At 41.1% G+C, this 11,133-nt stretch overlaps 1 pseudogene; it reads right to left on the bottom strand.

The window, feature by feature from the left end:
- Nucleotides 1-9,634: 9,634 nt before the first annotated feature.
- Nucleotides 9,635-10,892, bottom strand: LOC138267514 (protein phosphatase 1B pseudogene; annotated as a pseudogene).
- Between the last annotated feature and the right edge of the window lie 241 nt (nt 10,893-11,133).

The following is an 11,133-nucleotide window of genomic DNA, read 5'->3' as shown; positions in this document are numbered from 1 at the left end:
TGGGGTAGCCTAGAATGATGCAGCCAGCCAGTTCCAGCATGATGGGGAGGTAGTGCTGTACCAGCCATATAAACCCCCAGCTCATCGGCCGACATCCTCACCATTCTCCCTTTCCCAGACATACTGGACAGCAAATCCAGTTCACCCAAAAAAATGAAAATCCAAAGAACTAACTCAACTACCACAACAATTATACTACCCCAGGCAAACACCCCACAATACAGAGACAGAAACAGTACACTCAAAATACAAAAGACAGGCTTACAGACAAACAATACACAACACCTACAGGACACAGCACAATAAACACTCCAAACACTCCAAACCTCCAACAGCACCAGCTACACACACCCTCACACAGTCACAGACAATAAGGCTGTGAAGTGAAATTGAAAGTGGACTCACTGAACCATGTTTGTAGGCAGGATGTCCTGTTTCATCACGTCCTGGGCCTGTGCACCATGTTTCCAGTCATGTGTCGTTTTTTTGACGCATATCGGTAATGCGCCGATTTTTTCACATTTTGCATGACATTGCCTATTGATGTGCGATAGGCGTTCATGGGCTAGGAGTCTTTTAGCTGGGGGAATTGTATGGTATACGCGCATGCATGAAAAACTTTGATGCATGATGCTCATGTGTAGATTTTTCACCATGGTTCATTAAAAGGTGTGTGAACTTGTGCTAGCCGCTCAGATCACAGGCGTCATTTTACTTACGTTGCAGTGTGGATTTGATACGTTTGCGTCATATTTTTGTATGCATGGCGGAACTGCAGGGATTTTTGCATTTTAAGCCTTGAGTGCACTTGGATTCACTTAACACGTCACATGAGCTGTGCTACAATGTTGTATATGTGGTATGGCTATATTTGTGTAGCTATCAAGTAATGTCATAATGGTGACATTGGTATGTCAAATCCATCGGTTTGTCTATGAGTCTACTGATGCGATTTCTCATACCTTGTGCATATGTGTATGTGTAGCTACACTGTGTCCACATACATGCTGGCACATGTGTGGTGAGTGTTTACATATGTGCATGAATACTAATTTATGGGTGGACTACATTTTTATGTCTGAGATACAAATGTACACATATCTACAGCACAAAATATATGATGGTCTATGTCCAACACACGGTAAGGCATGTGAAAGCCATGATAATTTGTACTCAGAGTATTCAGTGGACTAGGACTGCATTGACATCAAGTTACCAAAGGTTGGGTCCTCTTGTGTTTGCCAGATGATGATTTGAATTTTTACATTGTTTTGTGTACACAAAAGGAATGCTATACAAGAGCTCTACCTGAAAAGTGGCAAAGTTAACAACAACATGAAAGTCCGTCTCCATTATAGATATAGCGTATGTTTCCTTTGATGATGTCTTTAGACCTGATGAAGTTGATTGGTTACCTCCCAAGACGAAACACGTGTTGGCTGTGTCAAAATTGAAAGCGAGAGGACTGAACGTTTGGTTTACTGGTTTAAATTTGGATTACTGGTTGCATCACATACAAGGAATACATTGTTTACTTCAATATTTAATATTATTGGACATAATTATGATGTGCTGATGGGGATGTTGGTACCTCTTTTTGTGTACACACACACAATACTTGTAAAGATAGGTTAGGATGGAATGTACTATATTCTCTAGCGTGTGCCTTGAATGTTGATTGGCCTCTGCCAGTCATTGACTGGATCAGGTTTTTGTGGGGAGGAGGGTGTTTTTCCCCTACAAGAGCACCGCTTTTTTGATATCACTGCTACAATACGTTGTTTATTGGGTCTTTAAACGCCAGTCTATTCCTATGAAAACACCCCTCATATATATTGACATCACGTTACCCCTGGCAATTTGCTTGTACATATGTGCCCACTCTGTGGTGTGTTGCTGGATTTTACTTCATGATGCCCTGCTACACGTGTGGCATCTAGTTTCTCATGCATCTTAGTTGCAGGAGATGTTATGTACACATGTGTTAGTGAAGGCTGATATATGCCGTGTGTGTGCAAAGACATGTGTAGCATCATTTCTGTAACAGTGGTGTGTTCATGGGATGTGAAGCCTCACATTACTATCTTTCTGCATGGACACATGTTGGCATTTTACAATTGCATATGTATTCACATCAGTGCCACCTGTTTCAGTATGTCGGAACACATGTGAAGGTCATTTCTTTCAGTCACTGATCTTGTGATACCTATGCCCTTACTTTTGTGATAGGTTGCGTTTTGTTCAGAATCCTTACACATTACCATGCCTGAGCCATTATAGTGGTACATGTGTGCTGAGATATGTGGTATATGTGTGCATGCCTCCAGCTCAGCACTCACATTTGTTGACATCATGTTTATGGCTGTCACATCAATCGCATATCACTGTGTAGCAGTGTTGCAGTCTGGCATAGATGACAGCCAACTCATCATCACAACTGTGTGAGTTTGTATGGCAACACACACCCATGGTTGCATGTGAAGGGGCAAGTTAATGGTGCTCCAGTTTACTCAGCCCCTTGTGCACATGCATCAGGTCCCTGACAATGTCATATTTTAATTTAGCCAGAGCAGTGGTGTGTGGGTTTATTGAGAGGGGATCTACACTTTTCATGCTTGTTACTCAGCAGGACTATGCACACTCCTCAGCAGACAGCCACATGCACAAGTGTGATTAATAAGACAAGGATATCTCATTTTCCTCTGCCGTACTTGATGTTAGCCTTCCCTCTCATGTACAGAGCTCTGGGTTCTTGCACATGTAGGACTTGTCTCATTATTTGATGTCCTTAGTTGTTTCCTTGGGCAGCTTGTTTAGGGGTTGTATATCTGTTGCGACTTCAATTTTTGGAACGTGCCAGGGTATAGATGGTGTTGTCTGTTACTGCCTCCTGTCATGGTGGCATGCGATGGACAAATACCAGAGTATGCTAGTGGCCAACATGACTGGGTTATGTACTGACCTGGCCACCCTCTCTATACATATGTTAAATGTTGGCATGTAGACATTGATGTGCTGTACAGTCGGTATTGGCCTATGTGTTCCCCTTCTCCATGTTTTCCTGCTTTAGTGGTAAGGTATGTATTGTCTTCTACATTGCTCCTATTCTTTAGCCTGCTTGCACTTTGTGTATATCTTCTACAACAACATTGTCTGTTCATACATGGACAGGATGCAACGTGTGACTTGTAATTTGTAGATGTACACATCTCATACTAATGGGTACTTGATAGTTACTGTTCCATTGATGGTATTTGAGATGTAATTAGTGCCATGCACACTTGACTTTACACCTGCCACTGCACTTGTGTTGTCTCCAAGTGACCTCCCATGTTAAATTTGCAAGTATCTGTGGGTGTCTCTAATCTGTCCAGGAGTAATGAAAAGGAAGAAAACATAGGAAACCGCGCTCACAGTCAGTTACTAAATCAGACTTGACATGTTCTTAAATGCACGGTGCTCCTGGCAGGAGGATTTTCCTCACTCCTCCAATGTTTCCAAGGAAACCAAACTATGACAAACAAATGTCAGGGCACTCATGAATAAAAAAGTTCATTCCTCCATGTGTATCATGATTTGGTAGGCCATAATATGATTCGGACCAGGAAAATAGGCAATAGCTCAATTTAATTTTGGAAATTAAAGTCCATTAAAGCCACAAAAACGTTCTTGAAACAATTCTCCATATTGCAACAACAGCCAACACGTGTTTCGTCTTATGAGATAAGTAATCTCAAAGACTTCATCAGGGCTGTAAGAAATATAAATAGTAACCATGATTACAGTCAAGCTCAACCCACTAAGCATACAGTATCATTATCCCCGTGAGTTTTGTGAAAGAACCTATCAAAAAATTATGTGACTTTGTTTCATATACAGTAATAATAATATAGTAATAGCAGGAGCATTAAGTTACAAAAAAGGCCACCATAATATAAGTTGATCGTAACATGCAACCTAGGTTAACATGGAGAGTAACATCTATCCATTAATAAGAGACGGAGAATATTGAGCACAGGAAGAGGCAAACTTAGGGCCATATTTATACTTTTTGACGCAAAACTGCGCTAACGCAGTTTTGCGTCAAAACAATTAGCACCGGCTAAGGCCATTCTGAAGCGCCATGCGGGCGCCGTATTTATTCAATGACGTTAGCCGGCGTTAGCCGCCGGCGCTGCCTGGTGTGCGTGAAAAAAAACGACGTACACCAGGCAGCGCCGGCGTAGGGGGATATGGAGCTTGGGTGCCAAAAAATGGGGCAAGTCAGGCTGAGGCAAATTTTTCGCCTCAACCCGATTTGCGCGATTTTGTTCGACTCCCAACCCCCATAGAAATGACTCCTGTCTTAGCAAAGACAGGAGTCATGCCCCCTTGCCCAATGGCCATGCCCAGGGGACTTCTGTCCCCTGGGCATGGTCATTGGGCATAGTGGCATGTAGGGGGGCACAAATCAGGCCCCCCTATGCCACAAAAAAAAAAAAAAAACACTTACCTGAACTGACCTTAATGTCCCTGGGATGGGTCCCTCCAGCCTTGGGTGTCCTCCTGGGGTGGGCAAGGGTGACAGGGGGGGGGGTCCCTGGGGGCATGGGAGGGCACCTCTGGGCTCCTTCCGAGCCCACAGGTCCCTTAACGCCTGCCCTGACCAGGCGCTAAAAAACGGCGCAAAAGCAGCCGTGCGTCATTTTTTTGGACCCGCCCACTCCCGGGCGTGAATTTTGCCCGGGAGTGTAAATACGGCGCACATGCCTCGGAGTCACTTTTTTAGACGGGAACGCCTACCTTGCATATAATTAACGCAAGGTAGGTGTCCACGCTAAAAAATGGCGCAAACTCCATGGACTTTGGCGCTAGACGCGTCTAACGCCAAAGTATAAATATGGAGTTAGTTTTGCGTCGGAATTGCGTAAAAAAAAACTACGCAATTCCGGCGCAAACAGAGTATAAATATGCCCCTTAGAGCGTTCTGTACTATCACAATGATCATGACACCCGCGTGCACGATAAATATAGAAAATAGTGTCCCAAAGTTCAACAGGAGTCAAGCAAATATAAATCAAAGAAAAAGAAGAGAAAGAGAATAAAAAAAGGAAAGACAAAAACCTATCATTTTCCTAATATCAAAATAAAAATATGCTGTAAGAGAATGAGGCATTCCTTCCATACTAATTAGAGGGACTTCCGAAAGGTATACTTAAAGAATGTTTCTGGGATCCCCATCACAAGCAAAGTGTAGTCCAGTGTCTACAATATAGCATTAACTCAGAATAAGCCCCAACTTTGATGGCAAAAAAAATAATAAACAAACAAATAACTGCTCTGTTACAGATGAGCTCCAAAATTTGTAACAGGATTCCTACATACTCCATATAACATCTTCCAAATTTGCCAACATGCCGCTTATTTTATATTACTGTTTTATGTAGTCCTAGCAGATAATTCATCTTTGTCATGTGTTTATGTTAGTTACCAACAACATGATTATACTTGATGTATCTGAGCCGCTAAGGCTATTCTGCTCAAGGGTGTATAGTTCATTGTCTAATAATATATTGCAAGATTGTATACTGAAAATGCCAATAAACATATAATAAAAAAGTATTTGATTGGTCCTCTTCATAGATTCGTTATCTTGAGGATAAAAAAACAGACACATCATTTTGGTTATACTCCAAAGACCTTCCAAAAATGCTAAATAAATTGAGACCCTCTGCCTGGAACAATTTTCTCTGGGTAACCATGAAGACAATATACAACCTCAAATAATACATGTTGTTGTTTCTTTAGCACTAGATAACTTGGTCAGAACATAAAAATGGGTCATCTTTGAAAAAGAGTCTACTGAAACCATAATGGTTGTTCTTGTTTCAGAAGGAGACAATTCTACATGAAATAGATGGCAATCATCTGACAAGGATTTGGAACTATTTCTAAGGGTTGCAAAGGACCACATGCTTTTAATTGGAGGGTTTGGCTTGAGCCCACCTAGAACAACTCACATATATTTCAACATCAGAACTCATTGTTGCCCACCAAAAATGTCACATCTATAATTCAAGAGTGTTCTTGGATCCCCTGCGACCAGCTGGTTTTGAATCCTGGCAGAGTTGTAGGACAATTTCCTGAAGAATTTTTTTCTGGAAGAAAAAGACCTGCTCCATGAACGAATTAGCCTTTTTTTTTATTCAAAGAAAATGTATTGACTTGCTCTTGGCTAAGAGATTGTGGAGTGGAGCAGACAACGTCAAAAAAAGACATTTAAACAGAAGTTATATACTCAGAAGATAGGATCATCTGAGGAAGGAGCTCAATCTCACACAGACACAGGTGGAAAAATGCACTGCAGCTTTGAAGGGAGTGCCTCTAATGTAGGCTACTACATAATCAAATTGGGGAAAAAATGCCCAAGGTGCTTGACGACCATTTTTGCACCGAATGATTTTGAGTGCCTGAAGATACTGATGATCAGTCCTGATCACACAGAGATTTCTGGCCCCAAGTCATAAGGGCCTCTGTTCTGTGCTGGTCTCTTTCATATCCAACAATTCTCATTCTAAAATTGAATATTTTGTTCTGCAGAAGACAAAGGACAAGAATAATAAAGAGGCATTCTCCCGTAACAGCAAAAGAACAGCCCACAGAGCACTTTCTGAAGCATCAGTCTCCCCAAAACGTTTTTTATTAGGATCTGGGTGCTGAAGAACTGGAGCACGGATTAAGGCTTCTTTTAAGGCCCAAAAAGCTTCTTCAGCATGAGTATTCCATTAAAATGTACTGACCAGTTGTTCCTTCTTCAAAAGTTGAGGTACCTCACCAGAATATAATGAAAAATTATTGGTGAATTGCGGAATAAAAACTAGCAAATCTCATAAAGCGTTGAGTGTCCTTGACTGTAACAGGGGATGGCCAACCCAGAGCAGCAGAAATCTTTTTAGGATGCATCTCAATTCCCAAGAGATTCAGTAAGAATCCTCCGTACTCATCCTCCCCAGCTTCAAAGACACACTTTTCTGGGTCACAAGTCGAGTGATTTTAATCATAGCCTGAGTAACACTTTTAAACTTTGTCTAATGACGATCAGACAAAGTTTTTACAAAAATCTAAGGGGCATATTTATACTCTGTTTGCGCCGGATTTGTGTAGTTTTTTTTTACGCAAATCCGACGCAAAGCTAACTCCATATTTATACTTTGGCGTTAGACCCGTCTAGCGCCAAAGATCTTGGAGTTTGCGTCATTTTTTAGCGTGGACACCTACCTTGCATTAATGATATGCAAGGTAGGCGTTCCCTTCTAAAAAATGACTCTAAGGCATGTGCGCCTTATTTAAACTCCCGTGCAAAAATGACGCACGGGAGTGGGCGGGCCTTAAAAAATGACGTCCAGCCACTTTTGCGTCATTTTTTAACGCCTGGTCAGGGCAGGCGATAAGTGACCTGTGGGCTCGGAAGGAGCCCAGAGGTGCCCTCCCATGACCCCAGGGACACCCCCTGCCACCCTTGCCCACCCCAGGAGGATGCCCAAGGATGGAGGGACCCATCCCAGGGAACGTAAGGTAAGTTCAGGTAAGTATTTTTTTTTGTGGCATAGGGGGGCCTAATTTGTGCCCCCCTACATGCCACTATGCCCAATGACCATGCCCAGGGGACATAAGTCCCCTGGGCATGGCCATTGGGCAAGGGGGCAGGACTCCTGTCTGTGCTAAGACAGGAGTCATTTCAATAGGGGTTGGGAGTAAAAAAAAATGGCGCAAATCGGGTTGAGGCCAATATTTTGCCTCAGACCTGACTTGCCCCATTTTTTGACACCCAAGCTCCATTTTCCCCTACGCCGGCGCTGCCTGGTGTGGGTCATTTTTTTTGACGCACACCAGTCAGCTGCGCCGGCTAACGTCATTCAATAAATAAGGCACCCGCATGGTGCTTTGGAATGGCGTTAGCCGGCGTTAAAATTTTTGACGCACAACTGCGTTGGCGCAGTTGTGCGTCAAAAAGTATAAATATGGCCCTAAATGTCATGTAGGTAAACAATGACAAATAGCAATGTTTTATTGAAGATAACAGGTTGGTTATGTTCACTGTATTGTATGAAACATCACAATAGCATACTGAGAAGGTACTATCAATACAGGGTTGGACAAGAGCAGACAGTCTGAACAAACCATTTTGCATTCTTCATTCCCAATCTTTAAACAACCCAAAACCCCAGTAATGGGACAGATACCTGTTTTTACATTATAATTTAGAACACTTTAACTTACAAGGCTAAAACCGAATGAATAAATAAATTATATCATGGCAATCTTTGTTTGACAGTAAAAGAAATCAAATACACAATGAAAAATGATTGGGAAAGCTGGTTTGCGTACCAGTTTGTAAAAAAAATGTAGTTTTACAAGCTCAGCAGGAAGAAGTTAAAGAAGAATATAATGAATTCAATTTCACACAAAACCAGCTGATGACTCATCATAATCTACACACAGGGCAATAACATCCCCATTGAAAACAGTATAAACAAATCGGAAAATTATTACAAGGCATCCACATCATGTAAATCATGTACAGATGGATACATTCATTGCTACCCCTTCCAAATAGCTTCTTTTAGATAAATACTTTACTCTTCTCCATTGTCATCAGTAATGGGGCTCAATACGTGCACAACTCAAAAAGAATAATACAAAAAGGTTTATTGCAAAAATAGAATAAACTCAAACTCTTCAAGTACCATACGTGACGGCCACTCTGTACCATGCCCATTGCTTATAAAACGAAAGGTCACTGAACCCATGAAAATATCTCTGTAGAATTTTCTAAGATTTGAAATAGATCATTTTAACTGTATTTATAGTAATCTCAATGTGATAATTTAAGCTCTGAGAGAATGCATACAATTAAAAATGATACCCATACCACACAGGACCAGTCAGTCCTGAGCTGAAAAATCAAGAGGAAACTATACAAAACCACATTCAGAACAAAATCACAATTTACATTTTAATAAAGGCAATCTTTAGCTTTTTTTGTTTTTTTTTTAAACTGCAGTAGTAAGATGTCAATAACAAATTACATGCAACCATAAATTAATTGTTTCAGTATGAAAAGATTCTGTCTAGCAGGGGTTGAAGGACTTGTACATCATGCATAAAATGTATATGGTTGTATATACCTTAAATCTTCATGGTATTGCCATATGCAATTATCATCAAGCAAAGCAGTAGGCAACATATCACAATTTAGACACCCTATAGGAAAATCAGTCTGGTGAGGCAGGTGATACTGTAAAAGAAAAAAGGGGAAAGAATGCACATTCTACAGCATATTGCCTGAATTAAATGGCTTCCAGCCCATGTAGCTGCCAAAACCTCCCAACTCAGTACAGCGAAATACACAATGTCTCATACAATCACCTGTTTTGTCCTCTTACATGCTTATGTTGCAGGTTTGGTTAAAAACTATGATGCATCTTAAGAGTACAACTACTGTACAATCATGTGCATCTCAGGTACACTTTTTTTATTTCTGCACAAGTATAACTTCTTGTGGTTTTCAAAGACTGAAGCTCGATACAGATGTAACCCAAAAGACCAAGGCTGGAAAAAAAAAATACTGCAGCAAAGGCAAAGCTAAGAGTGGCATTATCAGGAAACACAAAAATGAACAAAGGAAGGAAATTTCTAATCATTTTGTTCTGCTCATTATTGCATATAATGTTGCAGATCCACCAGAATGTTTCCCTTGTATTTAAGAAAAATGTGATTAGAGTTTTTACCCCTCCCCCCATTTGTCAGAATCAAAAACATCTTGGTAGATTTTGGAAGGCTACTATGAATCTTCTAGATCGCCACCACCCCCATTGTTCTCTCTATGTGGGTTCAGCCGGTTATAAACTGTTTCAATAATGTTCCTTTTGCCACCTAGGCCTCCACCAGGTGGTAAATTTGAGATATTTTCTGCAGATAAAATGCACGTTACATGAACAAGAACCGGGTATGCCTTCTTCACTAGAGCCTTCCATAATTTCTTCAACTCTTGCTTCCAGGTGTTTATCTAACTCTGCATCTTTTTATACCGCTTCGTCTAACACTTTGGGGGCATTTTAGAAACAAACTAGTACAATGCTCATGTTATCTCGACTCCCCTTATGTAAACAGGTATCCACTACCCAGTTGCACACTTTCTCCAGGTCATCACTTACTTCAAGTCTAGACTTGACAAATTCACAGAGCTCCTCGTTGCTCATTGCATCCCATATTCCATCAAAAGCTAATATTATGAATTCATCTTCTTCTGCCCTTAATATTTCATAAACCTCAGGTTCTGGAGAGACAAGCTGTTTGGTGGGACCCTTGCCACTAACACACTTGTAATCATAGTCTCCCAAAGCTCGAGAAACTGCTAAAGAGCCATTAACACCCTGTATCATTACACTGCCCCCAGCATTCTGGATTCTCTAATGCTCCCTGGGATTGCAGCGTTTATGATCCTGCGTAAAAAAGCAGACTCGTCCATTACCTATAAAGAACAGTCCTTGAATCCCCACAATTGATGAAGTAGATATGATCCGGAGAAATCATAACAGCAACTGCTGTGGAGCCACTTCTGTCCATGCCATTTATGAGGTCTGCAAAATTCGCATGTACTCATCAATGTTTAGGAAGCCAGTTCTAATACCACTCTTGACACTCTCAACCAAAGGTTCAAGAGAAGATCCAGGCTTTTCCGCTGCCCTAAAATCTTCATTGTTGGTGATGTGGTCTAATAAGTGTGTTGAGCAATAATTTGCCACTCGAGAACCTGCATGACCATCATATACTGCAAAAAATGACCAGTCTTTCAGGTCATGTGGAATACCAACAACAGCAGTGTGAGCATCCTCCATTTCCACTCTCCACCCATGACAAATACATTTAGGATATCAGAAACAAATACTATTAATGACTCTTAAAAAATGGAAGGGGCATTCCTATCCCCCAAAGAGCATTGCAATGTATTTGAAATGCCAGAATGGTGTAGAAACATCTGTTTTAGAATTATCACTTTCTTTATAAGTGACAGGTGATAAGCTTCTTTAAAGTCAAACTTAGTAAATACTTCGGAGAGCTGCACTGCCCCCAATATGTCTTTAATTAAAA

This window comes from Pleurodeles waltl, chromosome 12 (assembly GCF_031143425.1).
Source record: "Pleurodeles waltl isolate 20211129_DDA chromosome 12, aPleWal1.hap1.20221129, whole genome shotgun sequence".
In the NCBI taxonomy this organism is placed as follows: domain Eukaryota; kingdom Metazoa; phylum Chordata; class Amphibia; order Caudata; family Salamandridae; genus Pleurodeles; species Pleurodeles waltl.
Note: the sequence above shows the minus strand (reverse complement) of the source record. Positions and strands in the feature narration are given on the sequence as shown.